This window comes from Choloepus didactylus, chromosome 3 (assembly GCF_015220235.1).
Source record: "Choloepus didactylus isolate mChoDid1 chromosome 3, mChoDid1.pri, whole genome shotgun sequence".
In the NCBI taxonomy this organism is placed as follows: Eukaryota; Metazoa; Chordata; class Mammalia; order Pilosa; family Megalonychidae; genus Choloepus; species Choloepus didactylus.
In genome coordinates, this window is record NC_051309.1 from 2,790,059 (window position 1) to 2,806,933 (window position 16,875).

The 16,875-nt window shown below is 40.1% G+C and overlaps 1 protein-coding gene across 1 annotated transcript in view; it reads left to right on the plus strand.

Moving 5' to 3' along the window:
- The window catches only part of FAM193A (family with sequence similarity 193 member A), a 234,860-nt gene that overhangs the window by 97,988 nt on the left and 119,997 nt on the right, over window positions 1-16,875 (plus strand).

The following is a 16,875-nucleotide window of genomic DNA, read 5'->3' on the forward strand; positions in this document are numbered from 1 at the left end:
CAACTGAAATTCTTTCCCAGATATACTTCTCAGGTCTGGTTTTTTGGTCCTTGTCCTGACGCCATGCCTTAGCTTCCAGGGGGTGACCTTGCAGCCTTTAGGCTTGCGAAGGAAGGCCAGCCTGATCTTGGACAGAGAACTGAGTGTTAGTGGGCTCTCGTTCCCAACAGATGTTCTGGTCTAGATTTTGGGTCCTTTAGAAGGGTTTGGGTTTTGCAACCCTTTGGGGCCCTGTGTTCTAGGACTTCAATGTTCCCTTTGATTTTTGCTCACCAGCCAGCTACTTACTGTTTGGACTGTTCTCTTCTCCTCCCGTACCTTGCTGGGTGTGGTCACTAGCAGCCAGCTCTCACTCCTGGCGTGCTTTCCAACCTGGGGGTGCTCTCGATGTTGCACCGGTGACAGGCTGTCCGGCAGCTTGCTGCTGCATGGCATGGGCCCCATCTGTCCTCTTGGCTGCCCACCACCCCACTACCAAGCCAAGGCCTCCTGGTTTAGGGGTTCTTTCATTCCAGTTGCCAGTTTCTATAGTAAAGTAACACTCAGTTGCTTTAACAGCCAAACCTTGAGATCTCCTTGGTGGTCAAAACAGCGCTGGATTCCTCCCTCCATCCTCCACCCCTGTCAACTCCCGCTTCGCTCTCCTCCTTAGCTCTCAGCTCTGGCACATGCGTCATCTTGTACCTCTCCATTCTGTTGTCTTTCTTCACTGGAATATAAACTCCACAAGGGCAGTGAGTTCTGTCTGCTTTTACCAAGAACAGTGCCTTGGTATTATTGGCACTGGTGTATTAGGCACTTGGAACATTTGAATGAATGAATGAACGAATGAATGAAAGGAGTGAATAGACTGGACTCCCTCATTAGAGGGTTAGGAAGATGGTTTGGTCGGTCATCAGTTTTCTAACTTTTTGCTTCCTTCATCTTATTTGGCTGTAGCTTACTGTGTTCACTTTGAAGTATTTGGTCTTTTCGCCATTTTTTCCTGGAAGGCTCTCTAGTATCACCATATTTGTTTGTTTCCTCTTCACTTCCAGTCAGCCTTCTTCACTCTTCTACTACTGCCTGAAGCGTTTTCTTTGCTTTTTGTTTTGCTGCCTAAACTTCCTTGTCTGCCCTTCTGTTTCCAGCCCTGCTCTTTTATCTGCACCTGACGGGTGCCCTTGGGGAACTGTTGTTCCTGTTGGACCTGGTTAAAGAGGCAGGTGGACTTGCCTGTTTCCTGTAGCTTCCTAACTCCCGTTGATCCTGTCAGTTGCGGCCCCAGGGACCCAGGGCTGTAACAGTGCCATGTTTGTAGATGTAGATCTTTCTGTTACTTTTGTGAACTCGGCTTCTTTGTTTAATCTGGTTGAAACTGCTTGCTCTTTGTTACATTTACATTCAGTAAAATTCACCCTTTTTAAGTGTGTGGTTCTGTGAGTTGACAACTTGTTATGCAATTGAGATGCAGAATAGAGGAGGACCTCGTTTTACATGAGCTCAACACATGGGAATTCAGGTATGTGCAATTAATTGGCAGTCGAAAAAAATAAAGGCAGAGAGAGTGAGAAAGAATTAAAATAAAAATTATTTCTAAGATTAATTTTGTTTACTTGTTACTAGAGTGCTTATTTGCCTTATTTAGAAAATGTGTGCCAGGTATGTGTATATAAGAAATACTTATTAAATAATGGGGTTCACTATTATGTGTGATTTTTTACCTTATGCAGAGGTCTTGGAATGTATTGGTCGCATAAAATGAGGTCTCCTGTATTCCCATCCTCCCAAGAAGCTCTTTTGTCCCACCTGGTTGTCAGTACCCTTCTCTTGTCTGCAGCCCCTTGTAATCACAGGCCTGATTTTTTTTTTTTTTTTTTTAAACAAAGGTTAGGGCCTTGAATTGTGTCAAGGACAGGCATGGGTTCTACAAGATGCTATCGTCTTGACCATATCATAACTCTGCCTTCTAATGATTTCTTGTACCTCGTACTGAAAACTTTGATGACCAAAACTTAAATTTTGTCCTTTGTGGATTATTTACAGGGAATTTTAAACTGCAGGCAGGTTTTCTCTGCCACTCAAAATCTTTTCAGGATTTTTCTTCATGCCATAAGTTTATACATTTGCAGAAAAATGGAAATTAATTTTACTAGCAGTTGAAAAATATCATTAGCAACAGAAAGCAAACCACCGTGCGCCCCTCCCCCCACAGGATATGGCAAATCCACACAATAAACTGCTGAATTATTCTTTTTGTCAGTGTGTCTAGCTGACAGCTTACTGCAAATGCCTCTCCACTTCCCAGTTCAGAAGGGTTACTCATGCAAAATAAGAAAATGATGAGTAACACTGAAGTTGCTATAACAGATGAGAACTTTTAGATTCTCCTTCAGAAATATCAAGATCCGCAATGCTGAGGAGACCAAAGACTCTGATTAACCTGCTTTAAAAACTAAGAAGGGAATTTGGCATTGTTCTCAAACCTACCACAGTGATCACAACTTGCAGACAATTCCAGAAACTCCTGAAATAGTGTACTTCGTGAGTGCGAATTTCCAGTATCTCTTCCATCACATAGTAAAGGGTAAAGAAACAAAAGATGACCTCACAGGCTGGCTGGCCTGATTTTTGTCCCCATGGTTTTTCTTTTTCCAGTTTCATATAATTGGGAACTTGTGTCATGTGTGTCCGGCTCCTTTTACTTTGCACAGTGCTTGGAGAGCCATCGTAGTGCAGCACACACCGGTAGTTTTTTGTTCCTTTTTTTTGCGGAATAAATTGTGTGGATAGACACAGTCTGTTTATTCTTTTACCAGTTGATGAATGTTTGGGTTGTTTCCAAATTTTGGCTATTTTGAATAAAACTGCCGTGAACATTCTTGTTCAAATCTTTCTCATAGACCTCTTTTACATGTTGCTGGATTTGATTTGTGCTAATATTTTGTTAGGGATTTTTGCATCTATACCTATGAAGAGTTTCTGCCCGTCGTCTTCTGGTCATGTAAGGCTTCTGTTTTCTGGAAGAGTTTGTGTAAAATTGGCATTTCTTCCATAAATGTCACTTGTTCTTGTGTTCTTGTTTATTTGTAAGTTTGCATGCGAGACATCGCGCAGAGAATGGCAGGCTGGGGTGATGGCCTTCACGGGACGGGCGAGGGGGGCATCACGCTCTCGGAGACTGTGAGTCTTTGAGGTGGGGTCAGTTTTGTGGGGTCGAGCTGGATGTGAACTTTGTTGGTGCTGTTATTTCTGTTTTCACCTATGAATGATTTAGAAGTTATTTGTAAATGTCCAAACATAACTTTGAGTTACCTTTATTCGTATTGGCTGTTAATTTAATGCTGTTATATAGTTGGAGATGGTCATTTATATTTTGCTGATTCTGGTACTTAACTAGTGGTTAAGTTTTTCTAGATGTCCATGTGTGTTTGGAAATTGTTTTCTCTGGTTTAGGTGGAGGGCTCTGTGTACACCCATTAGATCACCCTCGTTGGTTGTGTTCTTAAACTTAACATCCTGCATCCTTACTAAATTTTATGTGCTTAATCCACCAATTTCTGAGTGAGATTAGTTAAAATCTCCTTATTTTCTTTATAAATGTTTCCACTATTGCTTTACGTGTTTTAAGATTGCATTGGGAGAATACAAGGTTAAAATCAAGTCCGAGAGCCTCATTGTCCGTTTTATTATACTGAAACTATTTGACATAGCCCCTTTCTCTTCAGGAGCTCTTTGCTGCTGTGGTGCTCGGTGAGCTTCCCTCTTTCTTTCCTTCTCTCTTTTCTTTCTTCCTGTTTTTTTTCTCTTTTTCTTATCACATCCTTTTCTTTTCGGCCTCTTTATGGTTTTGTGTTTTGAGTATGCTCATGCAGTTAACATAGAGGTAGACTTTATCTGGGACTGTTGGAGAGTTGGCTTTTTGATGGTGACCGTGATCCTTGTGCACTTACTGTGATTGTTGATATATTTGGATTTATTGCTGCTACCACACAGGTCAGAAGTCAGAACTTGCCACTAACCCTGCAAGCCCCTCTTGTGCCCCAGCCAATCATCACCTTCCCCCACGGAATTTACAGTTCTCTTGATATTGATGGTGTTGCTTTCTTGCTTTTTTTTAATGAGTTTTAGGACCGAACCATCTGTCACTAAACACTATAGCTTAGTTTTCCTGGTTTTTTGAACTTTATAAAAATAGAATCTTGCAGTCTTTACTATTCTTTGTCTGATTTATTTTGGTCAGCACTATGTTTGTGATTCGTAAATGGAGTTGCTGCGTTTTCGTTGCCGAGACTGTTCCCCTTTGTGACTAAACTTCGTTTTAGTGGCTTCCCGCTTTGCTGTTAGGTGCCGTGCTGCTGCTCACGGCCACTGCTGTGGAGAAACTCCGGGTGTCCACAGTCAACCGACTGCATGCTGATGGCAGTAGCATGTTTTTTTTTTAAATAAGAAATGACTTTTCCAAAACAAAAACAAAAATAATTTAGTGATCGCAGAGTCATTGTTTTACATTTTTTGCAACTGTCTTTAATGTCTGACTTAATGGATGACAGCAGAATTCTTGTGTCTGCTTCTGTATTCAGTCTGTTGGGATAGATTGTTTTGGTTGAGGTATATGGAGAAAATATTTTAATAGCTTTTTAAGATAACTGTGGATGTTCCTCTTTGACTCTACACCAAACCATGACAAGTGATAGTTTCTGAACAGTTAGTTGCAGGGTAGAATCTGAATCCACGGTCAGTTAACTTTTCTGTTCTGTTAAAATTTGTTGGTCGTCTTGCACTCTGAAGGACTCTCTCGCCTGTTTGTGTGTATGGCACCAAGCGTTGATCATTTGTGAAATATTGTTTTATTGAGTTATATATTTCTTCTTTCTGTTGACATCTTTGGTTATTCAATAGTAAAAAGGCTGTTAATGTCACCACTTATCTCATTAGGAAGGTGTTGAATTGTTGAGAAGCTTTCAAGCCCACAATAGAAGTTCTCTGAAGTTCCAGTTTTTGCTTGAAAGCTTAAATTTATATGCTTGGTCACAAATAGTGTCAGTTCCAAGTCTGAATTACTGTAGTTTGTCAGTCATTCTTTCAAGTAAAATTGTTGTTTCATGGGAGAAGTGACTGGCTCACAGTTGACAAGTGCTTTTCCTTGAGGCACCCGTCCTGTTTGGTCTGCGTTGCATAGTGATAAGAAGACATTCTCCAGGGCTTTCTTAGTAAGACAGGCTGCTGCTTTGTTTTTTTTTAAACTGTGAGTGCGCGGCTGAGAAGGGCAGGATGGCTCCTAGGACGGCTGGCCCTACCGTCTTGAGTCCTGGTGAGAGGCGGCAGGTTTATTCACTGTTGCTTTCGCTCCATCAGGGCAAATATCAGCACAGTCAGAAGGTCAGCTAACATTGGGGTGTTACTGTGAAAACAGTTCTTAGGGACTCCTTGGGCTGTGGAAAATACTTTGAAAGCTGCTGCTCTGTGGGGTTATTAGTCTTTTTCTTAGTGACTTTTGAAGTTTCTTTATAAATTATGAATAGGAACCCTTTGTTGTTATATGATTGCAAATATCATCTGCCCCTTTTTGCTTCCCTTTTCACTATGCTTATGCTATTTTTTGATGAACACAGGTTCATTTTTAGCTTAGTCAAATTTCTCAGGTTTTTTTCCTTAATGCTTAGTGCTTTTTTTTTAGTCCTGTTTATATCCTTTCATGAGGTCTTGAACATATGTTCTAGTATGTATTTTCTTCTGTCAGCACTGTCCATTAGAAATATAGTGGGAACCACATAGGTAATTTCAAATTTTCTAGTAGGCACACATCAGAAACTAAAAAGAAACAGATGAAATGCTAATATATTTTTTGCCCCAGTATATCCAAAATATTATTTCAGCATGTAAAAATGTTAATGAGATATTTTACATTCTAGTTTCCATACTAAATATTGGCAGGCACCTCTCAGTTTGGCCTGTGGACATCTCAGGTGCGCAGTGGCTGCCAGGGACTAGCATGGTTCTGCACCTTCACTACTCTGCCTTTTGTACCTGGGCCTGTAACCCACCTGGGATTGAAGTGTTGTGTGGGGTGGAGAAGGGCTCAAGCTTTCTTTTTTTCCATCCAAATAGCCGGGTCCCCAGAAGCACCTATTGAAGGGACTGTCCATGTCCCCATCCCACCCCCACTGTTGAGTGTCACCTCGGTTGTGAGCTAAGAGCCCGTATGTGTGACTGCTTCTGGATGCTCTCTCTCCTAGTCCATAGGTTTGCTTGCCTGTCCTTGTGCCAGTTGTAGGTTGTCTTACTTACTGCAGTTTTATAATAAACCTCAGAGCCAGCAAGGGAGGCCTCGTACCTTGTCCTCTTTAAGAGTGTCTTGGCAATTCTTGGGTCTTTGCATTTCTGTATACGTTCAAAATGCTCTTGGACTTCCACAAAAAAACCTGTCGAGGGTTGAGGTTTGACTCCACAGTCAGCAGGAGGAGAATTCATGTTTTTCTAACATCAAAGTTTCAAATCATGAGTATGACAATTTTCTCCTTGTACCCAGGGCTTTAAATATTTCTGAGTTAAGATAGGACACCTTTAAAAAAGATTTGCCCCCAGGTATTTGAAATCTTTGACGCTGTTTTAAGTGGTGTCTGTTACGTTTTTCCTTCTCTAACTTTATTGGTATGGGTGCAGGTGGTATGTTAGATACAGTTCTCTTTTTCCAAGTGTTAAGTGGACATCACAGGGTCCCTACTTGACAAACAGGTCTCTGACCTTACTTTTCTCAATATCGTGGAATCCCAAATTTTATTCAAGAGTTACAGCTTCAGTTCACAGTTTGCCTCATATATTACATTGCCGGATGGTCATCTGGCAGCCATCGAAAGACTCCACACGGGTTACTTTTCACCTTCCCAACCCTGGCTGTTGGCACATTTGCCCAGGACAGTGGGTTGAGAAAGAAGCAAAGCACACTTCACAATCAGGGGATGAAGGCGGATGAGAAACTTGCCTGAGGCGGTAGAGAGAAGGGAGGAGAGCATCCTCTCCAGAACCAAAGGGGGAAGAGATGGTGTAGTCAGCACGTCGGGGCTGGGGTCTGACTTCACCCTTGCGAGGTGGTAAACGCCAGCCTGGTCCTGCCTCACGGGTGCCGGCAAGAGACACGAGGAGCATCTTCAGAGCAACCCCTGGCCTGCGGGGCACGGAGGACCTGCTGGGCAGGGCAGAGGCTGTCCTGAGGCCCCTGCAGGGCCTACTGCATGGGAGGGGTCCGCCAGCCGGGGGTGGGGGGCGGGTGGGGGACAGCCCCGACGCAGAAGAAGCCTGAGCAGCCACACCTGTCTCGGATCGAGCAGTTTGGTTTCAGCTAAATACTCACCTTTCTTTTAAAAATAACATTGTTAGCTTGAATTTCATGGATTTTCAGTTTTGTCTTTAATGTGGTAACTAACTTGGGTTTTTACAGTTGTGAAAAAGGAGCATTCTGCCCTTTTCTGTGTGTCCCTCTTCCTCCCCTCCCAGGCAGCCACTGGCCTTACTTTGTGTTTATCATTCCTGCAGTTTAAAAATCTTCCCTTTTAAAAAAGGTTTTATTGCATGTATGTGTTTTCATAAATGATATTTTATATAATTTTATTGTTTTTTGAATTTATAAAGGCTAAAAAGCTTAAATTTACATTGCATTTTATGTCCGTGTCTATTTACGTAATAAAAATAGTTTAAGGCCAGTGGGGGGAGGTGGTGCTTTGGAGAATTTTCTTTTCTTTAAAGGGGTCTGTGTAACACTCCAGCACATTGCCCCAGGGAAGACTATCAGTCAGCAAATTAATTTTCTGTTTTTCTATTTTCAGGGTTGATTGTTTAAAGGCTCTATTTTGATGGTGACACTAACAATTATGTCTCTTTTCATAGATCATTAAAATAAGACTTGAATTTTTCTCTAATAGTTACTATGCCCATAGGTCTAACTGAGGCACATGGTCCTAAGTTAAGCAATCCATTTAAGAGTTTGCACAGGTTCTTCATCTTGAATGTTCGCCCTCTTGGGTCTTGGATCATAATATGTTTATATGTAAAATTCCTCTGCAAGGAACTTGATGGAACCAGTTGCTGGTGTGTTTGTCAGTGCTACCTGAATTCCCAAAATGAAAGGACAGACTACAGACTTGAGTCAGCCTCACAGAATGTTAATCCAGTGGTAGTGATTTTCTGTTTTTTAATTTTCTTTTGCTTGATGTAGTGCTTTTTAGATAAATCCATATTGTTGCATGTAGCAGCAGTTAATTCCTTTTTATTTCTAATCAGTATATTCCATTGGTTGATGTACTAAAATTTGTTTCCAGTTTTTTGGCTATTATGGATAAAGCTACTGGTCATATTCTAGAACAGGTCTTTTTGTGGACCCAAGTTCATTTCTCCTTGACAAATAGGTAGGTCATAGGGTAAGTGTATTTTATTATTATAAAAAACTGCCATGCTGTTTTCCAGAGTGCCTGTACTGTTCTCCAGCCACAGATGAGACTTTCGGTCCACCAGCCTCCTCACAGTTGCTGGGCACTGAACAGTCCTTAACTGGAGCCACTCTAGTGGCTTACAGAGTTCGCACGAGTGTTTGCATTTTCATTCACTTAATGGCTGTTTATGCTGAACATCTTTTCGTCTGATTATTTCCCATTTGTATCTTTCTTTGGTGAAGTACTGTTTAAATCTTCTGTCCATTTTTAGTTGGGTTGTATGTCTTATTATTGAGTTGTGAGAAATCTTACATGTATTCTGGCTACAAGCCCTTTATCTGTTACATTTTGCAAATATTTTCTTCCAGGTGTGGCTTGCTTTTCCACTACGTAACAGTGTCTTTTGAAGAGCACAAATTTTAAATTTTAATCATATCCAATTTACAGTTTTTTATTGATTGATGCCCTTTTGTGTTCTATGTAAGTAATCTTTGCTACCTTAGGTTATAAAGATTTTTTGCCTTGTGTTTTCTTCTAGATGTGTTGTAGTTTTAGTTTACACATTTAGATCTCTGTTCCATTTTGAGTTTATTGTCTGTCGTTGTAAAGGAGGAGTTGAGGTTCATTCTTCTTTCCGCATGGATAGCCAGTTGTCCCAGTACTATTTGTTGAGAGATAAATTTTCCTTATTGAATTTCCTTGACACCTGTTCTAGTTTGCTAATGCTGCTGGAATGCAAAACACCAGAGATGGATTGGCTTTTATAAAAGGGGTTTATTTGGTTACACACTTACGGTCTTAAGGCCATAAAGTGTCCAAGGTAACACATCAGCAGTCGGCTACCTTCACTGGAGGATGGCCAATGGTGTCCGGAAAACCTCTGTTAGCTGGGAAGGCATGTGGCTGGCATCTGCTCCAAAGTTCTGGTTTCAAAATGGCTTTCTCCCAAGATGTTCCTCTCTAGGCTGCAGTTCCTCAAAAACGTCACTCTTAATTGCTCTTGGGATATTTGTCCTCTCTCAGCTTCTCCAGAGCAAGAGTCTGCTTTCAACAGCTGTCTTCAAACTGTCTCTCATCTGCAGCTCTTGTGCTTTCTTCAAAGTGTCCCTCTTGGCTGTAGCTCCTCTTCAAAATGTCACTCACAGCTGCACTGAGTTCCCTCTGCCTGTCAGCTCATTTATATGGCTCCACTGATCAAGGCCCACCCTAAATGGGTGGGGCCACACCTCCATGGAAATATCGAATCATAGTCATCACCCACAGCTGGGTGGGGCGCATCTCCAAAGAAACACTCAAGAAAAACTAATCAAAACTGATAACGTCTGCCCACACAAGATTACATCAAAGATAATGGTGTTTGGGGGACACAATACATTCAAACTGGCACAACACCTTTGTTAAAGAATCAATTGGCCCTACTGTGTGGGTCCAGTTTGTACACTTCTGTCCTTCTGCCAGTACCAGACTGTCTTGATTGCTGAAGCTTTTATAGTAATCATGAAATAAAGGAGGAGATGTCCTCCATCTTTGTTCCTATTCAAAAATGTTTGGCTACTCTGCATCCTTTGGCATTTCCATATAAATTTTAGAATTGGATTGTCAATTTCTACAGAAAAGGTGTCCAAGATTTTAATTGGCACTGTGTTGAATTTGTGGATCAATTTGGAGAGAATTGACATCTAAACAATATGAGTCTTCTAATACATGAACATGGCGGTCTTTTAAATTCTCTGATCGTTGTGTAATTTTCAATGTGAGAACTTTGCACTTAGTTTATTAAAAAATTTCCTAAGTATTTCCTATCTTGTTCTTTTAAAAGGTATGTCCCAAAATTTCAATATCCAATTGCTCATTACTAGTGTGTAGAAATGCAGTTGATTTTAGTATATTGACCTTTTGTACTGTGAAAACTCATTTATTGATTTTAGTGGTCTTTTGGTAGATTTAGGATTTTCTAAAGAGACGATCAAATCATCTGCAGATAACTTGTTTCCAATCTCTGTGTCTTTTTATTCCTTCTTCTTCTCTTGTTGCATTGTCTAAGACCTCCAGTAGGATCTTAATTAGGAGTGGTGTGAACAGATATCCTTTCTGTGTTCCTGGTCTCCGGAAAAGCATTCAGTCCTTCACTGGTATTGTGTTAGCTGTAGGAGTTTGGTAGGTAGTTTCATTAGGTGGAGGAAATTCACTTCTATTTTTCAGTTTGCTAAGTTTTTTGTCATGAATGGATATTTAATTTTGTCAAATTCTTTTTTCTACATCTATTGAGGTGGTCCTGTGGTTTTCCTATTTTAGTTTGTTAATAAATTATGATGAACTTTGGAATGTTGAATGAACCTTGCATTTCTGGGATAATTCACACTTGGCCCATGAGGGGTTATCCTTTTTTTTTTTTTTTTTTTTTTTTTTTTAGTTTTTTAGTTTTTATTGAGATTTTCACATACCATACAACTATCTAAAGATCCAAATACATAATCAGTTGCCCATGTTACCATCATACAGCTGTGCATCCATCACCACAATTTTTTTTTTTCAATTTTTAGAACATTTTCATTACTCCAGAAAAGAAATAAAGACAAAAAAAGGAAACTCCAGTCCTCCCATACCCCTAACCACCCTCTTGCATTATTGATTCATAGTTTTGGTATAGTACATTTGTTACTGTTAACGAAAGAGTGTTAAAATACTACTAACTGTAGTATGTAGTTTGCAATAGGTATATATTTTTTCCTATTTGCCCCTCTATTATTAACTTCTTGTTACAGTGTCATACATTTGTTCTGGTTCATGAGAGGGATTTCTAATATTTGTACAGTTAATGTTTTATACATTCCCATCTTTTAACCTCCAGCTCCTTCTGGTGGCATACATGACTCTGAGCTTACCCTTTCCACCACCTTCACACATCATTCAGCACACTTAGTTATTCTCACAACATGCTACCATCACCTCTGTCCATTTCCAGACATTTAAGTTCACGCTAGTTGAACATTCTGTTCATAGTAAGCAACCACTCCCCAATCTTTAGCCTCATTCGATACCCAGTAACTTATATTTCATGTCTATGAGTTTACATATTGTAAGTAGTTCATATTGGTGAGACCCTGCAGTGTTAGGCCTTATGTGTCTGGCTTATTTCACTCAATATAGTGCCCTCAAAGTTTCTTCATCAACCCATTTTTTTTAAGATGGTTTTGTTCACACACCACACATTCCATCCTAAGTAAACAGTTGTTGGTTCCCTGTATAGTCACGTATTTATGTATTCAGCACCATCACCACTATCTGTATAAGGACATCTCCATTTCTTCCACAAAGAAGGAGAAAGAGTCAAAGAAGGTAGAAAAAGAAAAAAGTGAAAAAAAACATGACAGCTAGAAAGCAACAAAAGGAAGGATAGCATTAAACTAAGTAGAATAAAGAGTCAGACAACATAACCAATGTCAGGCCTTTCATACCCTTCCCTTATGTCCTCCCCCCCATAAGCATTTAGCATTTACCATTGCCTTTGTTATATTAAAGGAAGCATAATACAAGGCTTCTGTTAATTATAGTCTCTGGTTTGCATTGATTGTATTTTTCCCTCAATCCCACCCTATTTTTAACACCTTGCAATGTTGACATTCATTTTTTCTACCTAATGTAAAAACATATTTGTACCTTTTATTACAATTGTTGAGCACCCTAGGTTTCACTGAGTTATATAGTTCCAGTCTTTATCCTTCGTCTTTTTTCCTCTTTCAGCCATACTCACAGTCATTTTTGTTCAGTGTACTTACATTACTGTTCTACTATCTCCCAAAATGGCTTTCCAAACCTGTCGTTCCTGACTTTTCCTTTCTGTCTGCAGTGCTTCCTTTAGTGTTTCCTGTAGGGCAGGTATCTTGTTGGCAAACTCTCCCATTGTCTGTTTGTCAGAGACTATTTTAAGCTCTCCCTCATATTTGAAGGAGAGTTTTGCCGGATATAGGATTCTTGGTGATTTTTCTCTTTCACTGTCTTAAATATATCACCCCACTTCCTTCTTGCTCCATGGTTTCTACTGAGAAATCCGCACGTAGTCTTATCAAGCTTCCTTTGTATGTGATGGATCACTTTTCTCTTGCTGCTTTCAGGATTTTCTCTTTATCTTTGATGTTTGATAATCTGATTATTATGTGTCTTGGCGTAGGCCTATTCAGATCTGTTCTGTTTGGGGTACACTGCACTTCTTGGATCTGTAATTTTATGTCTTTCATAAGAGATGGGAAATTTTCATTGATTATTTCCTCTATTATTGCTTCTGCCCCTTTTTCCTTCTCTTCTCCTTCTAGAACATCCATGACACATACATTCCTGCATTTCTTTTTGTCCATAAGTTCCTGGAGACATTGCTCATATTTTCCCATTCTTTTCCCTATCTGTTCTTTTGTGTGTAGGCTTTCAGGTGCATTGTTCTCCAGTTCCTGAGTGTTTTCTTCTGCCTCTGAAGATATGCTGTTGTATGTTTCCATTGTGTCTTTCATCTCTTGTGTTATGCCTTTTATTTCCGTAGATTCTGCCAGTTGTTTTTTCAAACTTTTGATTTCTACCTTATTTGCCCAATGTTTTCTTCATAGCCTTTATCTCTTTTGCCGTATCTTCCCTAAACTTTTTGAACTGATTTAACATTAGTTGTTTTGATTCCTGTATCTCAGTGTAAGTTTGTTCCTTTGACTGGGCCATAACTTCGTTTTTCTTAGTGTAGGTTGTAGTTTTTTGTTGTCTAGGCATCTCATTTCCTTGGTTACCCCAATCAGCTTTTCCCAGACCAGAATGAGCTCACATCGTAGAAGAAGACAATAGTATCATGTCTCCCTGAGGGTTTGTCTTAGAAGATTGGTACACCCTGTGAGGCCTCAAGTCACTGTGATTTTCTGCCCAGCAGGTGGTGCCTGTCAGCCTGTAGCTCCAGACTGGTGTAAGGAGGTGTGACCCTTGGCTGTTTTCTCCCAGGCTCTGGGGTCTGGTTCTGTATGGAAGGTGGGTAGCAGAGCTTGGCACCACCTTCTTCTTCTTAGGGAAAATACACCCCTTAGGGCGAGGTTATTTACATTTGAATAGACTCTCTGCCCATGCTGTCTCCACCCTTGTCTGGGTCAGAGTGCTGGGAACTGAAAATGGCTGAGGCTTTCTCCACTGAGCTGAAAAAGGGACAGACATCCCCCTTCAGAGCCAGTCTGCAGCCACCCTCTGGCTCTCTAAGGTCAGGCATCACCAAAAGCCTCTGTTTGCTTGTTGGGGATTCGTATCTTGTATTCAGCAGTCCACGTTTGTTAATTAAAACCCCATTTGGAGCTCAGCTGAGTTATATTCACTTGCCCAGAGAGAGCTGCTCTCTGGCTCCACGAGGATTTGCAGCTCGGGCTGTGGGGGGTGGGGGCTCCTGGCTTGGATCCGCAGTTTTTACTTACAGATTTTATGCTGTGATGTTGGACATTCCTCCCAGTTCAGGTTAGTGTATGATAAGTGGACAGTCACGTTTTCCCCCTGCAGTTATCCCAGATTATTTACTGGTTGTTCCTGGTTGTTTATTAGTTGTTCCAGAGGGACAGATTAGCTTCCACTCCCCTGTATGCTGCCATCTTCTTCCGTCTCCCCCCTTTGTTTATTTTTTTAAACAGTTTTATTCACACTCTATATAATGCTTCCTCAGTAAACAATCAGTGGTTCCTGGTATAATCACGTAGTTATCCATTCATCACCAAAATCTATATGAGGATATTTCCATTTCTTCTGAGAATGTGTCAGCCATGTGATCGTTTCTGCATAAGACCATCTTCGTCGTGGAAGCAATTAGGGCAGTGTCATCACTAGAAATCCCCACAAACACAAGTTTGGCACTCAAGGCATGACTCTACAACTACACAGTTTAAAAGACTGGTTTTCTACTATTAGGCTGCCAGCACATTATCTATTCCAAACACCCACACCTCTGCCAATCACACACACACACACACCAAACCATTGATTGTAAATCTTAAAATGCAGTTTTATTGAGATACATTCACACACCACACAGACCATCCAACTGTACAATCACTGGCTCACAGTATCATCACATAGTTGTGTGTACAACCCTGTTCAGTTTGCTAATGCTGCTGGAATGCAAAACATGAGAAATGGGTTGGCTTTTATAAAGGGGGTTTATTTGGTTCCACAGTTACAGTCTTAAGGCCATAAAGTGTCCATCAACAAAGGGTACCTTCACTGGAGAAAGGCCACTGGCATCCGGAAAACTTCTCTTAACTGGAAGGGCATGTGGCTGGCGTCTACTTGCTCCCAGGTTGTGTTTCAAAATGGCTTTCTCCAGAAATATTTCCATCAACTTCCAGTGGCCATCTTCAAAATGTCTCAGCTACAGCTAGCTGTGAGCGCCTTCTGTTTGAGCTTATATAGTGCTCCAGTAGACTAAACAAGACCCACGAGTAGTGGGCTTGGCCACACCTCCATGGAAATTATCCAATCAGAGTTATCACCCACAGATGGGTAGGGGGCATCTCCATGGAAACAACCTAATCCAAACATTCCAACTTAATCAACACTAATATGTCTGCCCCTGTAAGATTGCATTAAAGAACATGGCTTTTTCTGGGGGACATAATATAATACAAACTGGTATAAACCCCATGATCAATTTTAGAACATTATATTGCTCCAGAAAAGAAATAAAAATAAAAAAGACAACCCAAATCCTCCCATACTCCTTAACCCCACTTATTATTTATCCATAATATTGGTGTAGTACGTTTGTTACCGTTGGCAAAAGATTATTAAAATATTACTGTTAACTATAGTCCATGGTTTACAATAGGTACTTTTTCTCCTATATATTCCTCTATTATTAACTCCTTGTAATAATATTGTGCATTTGTTCTGGTTCATGAAAGAACTTTTTAATAGTTGTACAGTTAATCACAGATATTGTCTACCACAAGATTCACTGTGTTATACATTCCCATGTTTTAACTTCCAACTTTTCCTTCTGGTGACACACATGACTCTAAATTTCTACCACACTCATACACCATTCAGCACTGTTAATTATTCTCAAAATAACATGCTACCATCATCCCGTCTATTTCCAAACGTTTAAGTTCGGCCATGTTAAACATATTCTAAACATATTGAGTAACTTCTCCCTATTCTTTGCCCTCATTCTATATTCTGGTAACCTATATTCTGTAGGTTATGCCTATGTGTTTACATATTGTAATTAGTTCATATTATTGAGATCATATAATATTTGTCCTGTGTCTGACTAATTTCATTTAAAATAATGCCCTCAAGGTTCAACCATGTTGTCATTTGCTTCAGGACTTCATTCTTTCTTACTGCTGAATGATATTCCATCATATGTATATACCACATTTTGTTTATCCATTAATCAGTCAATGGACACATAGGTTGTTTCCATCTTTTGGCAATTGTGAATAATGCTGCCATGAACATTGGTGTGCAAATGTCTGTTCATGTCCCTGCTTTCAGTTCTTCTGGGTATATCCTGAGTAGCAGAATGCCAGGTCGTAAGGCACCTCTATACTTAGCTTACTGAGGAACCACCAAACTGTCCTCCCCTGCAGCTGTACCATTTCACACTGCCACTACCTGTGAATCAGTGTTCCATTTTCTGCATATCCTCTCGAACATTTGTAGTTTCCTGTTTGTTTAATAGTGGCCATTCTAGTAAGTATGAGATATGTCATTGTGGTTTTGATTTGCATTTCCCTAATTTTAATGAATACGAACATTTTTTCATGTGCTTTTTTGCCATCTGTATTTCCGCTTTGGAAAAATGTCTATTCGTGTTTTGTGTGCATTTTTAAAAACTCAGTTTTATTGAGATATATTCACATACCATAAAATCATCCATGCTGTACAATGAACTGTTCACAGTACCATCATATAGTTATGCACTCATCATCCCAATCGCTTTTTTGTATATTTTCCTTATACCAGAAAGAATAAAAATAATAAAAAATGGAAGTAAAAAAGAACACTCAATTCATCCTCCCCATCCCACCCTATTTTTCATTTAATTTTTGTCCCCATTTTTCTACTCATCCATCTGTACACTGAATAAAGGAAGTGTAATCCACAAGGTTTTCACAGATCACACCATCACCACTTGTAAGCTACATAGTTACACAATCATCTTCAAGAGTCAAGGCTACTGGGTTGCAGTTTGATAGTTTCCGGTATTTACTTCTAGTATCCAATACATTAAAACCTAACAAGTGTTATGTACGTAGTGCGTAAGAATGCCCACCAGAGTGACTCTCGATTCCATTTGAAATCTCAGCCCCTGAAACTTTATTTTGTTTTATTTCACAGCCCCCTTTTGGTCAAGAAGATGTTCTCAATCCCACGATGTCAGGTCCAGATTCATCCCCGGGAGTCATAATCCTGCATTACCAGGGAGATTTACACCCTTGGGAGTCAGATCCCA